This window comes from Arvicanthis niloticus, chromosome 4, assembly GCF_011762505.2.
Source record: "Arvicanthis niloticus isolate mArvNil1 chromosome 4, mArvNil1.pat.X, whole genome shotgun sequence".
Taxonomy (NCBI): domain Eukaryota; kingdom Metazoa; phylum Chordata; class Mammalia; order Rodentia; family Muridae; genus Arvicanthis; species Arvicanthis niloticus.
Genome location: NC_047661.1, coordinates 118,901,636 through 118,902,505, shown reverse-complemented (window position 1 = coordinate 118,902,505; position 870 = coordinate 118,901,636).

The window sequence follows — 870 nt, the reverse complement described above, 5'->3', positions numbered from 1 at the left end:
GTTCAAGGTTGCTGACTTTCCTTGACCAAAAGGTGACCTAGCCAGTACAGTTGGACTCTTCTCACAGTAGCAGCAATAGACTCTATCTCCACCTGATTTAACATGACCCCCTACAACCTAGCAGTCTTTATATCTATATTGGTATTACATTTCTCACTCCTTTCACAATAGCTTGTTAGCTCTCTCCCTTTGGTATCTCAAGGTCTCGTTGGTCTACAGCTATAAACTCTTATACTTTGGGGCCACAAACCAGATGAGACTCCAGGAAACCACAGCAAGAGCACAAATCTCCATATTAATTTCTCTGTTAGCACTTTCTTATTGTGAAGTAACTCACAGAAACATTGATTTGGGGTGATGTTCTGGGAACATACAGCCCATCATATGAGGAAAGGCTGGCAGCAAGAGATGCTGTGAAAACTTGTAGCAGATGCTGGCTCACATATCAGTTGACAAGGAAGCAGAGCAGGTATGAGAAATGCTGGCTGGGTTACAAGTCTGAAGCATCCTTGCCTCCAAGATCTCTCAGCTAGGCTCTATCTCCCAATGTTCCACAACTTCTCAAGATAGCATCAGCAGCTAAGGACCCAGTGCTCACACACATGAGCATATGAGGGACTTTTTATACCTAAGTGCAAAAGATGACTTTAAATGCATCTCTGCCACATAACTGAAAATCCACTCAGAGTAGATTTATATAATTTCTAAGAAGAGTCTCTCAAACATTATATTAAAAATTAATAACATTAATACTCATGACATGTACCCTTGGTGTTGTAATATCAAAGTTTGAAATCACTTCATATAGATCTATAGAAATGGCACAGTGGCATCCTGCAATTATACTTAATTGTACAAGACCACATGCTC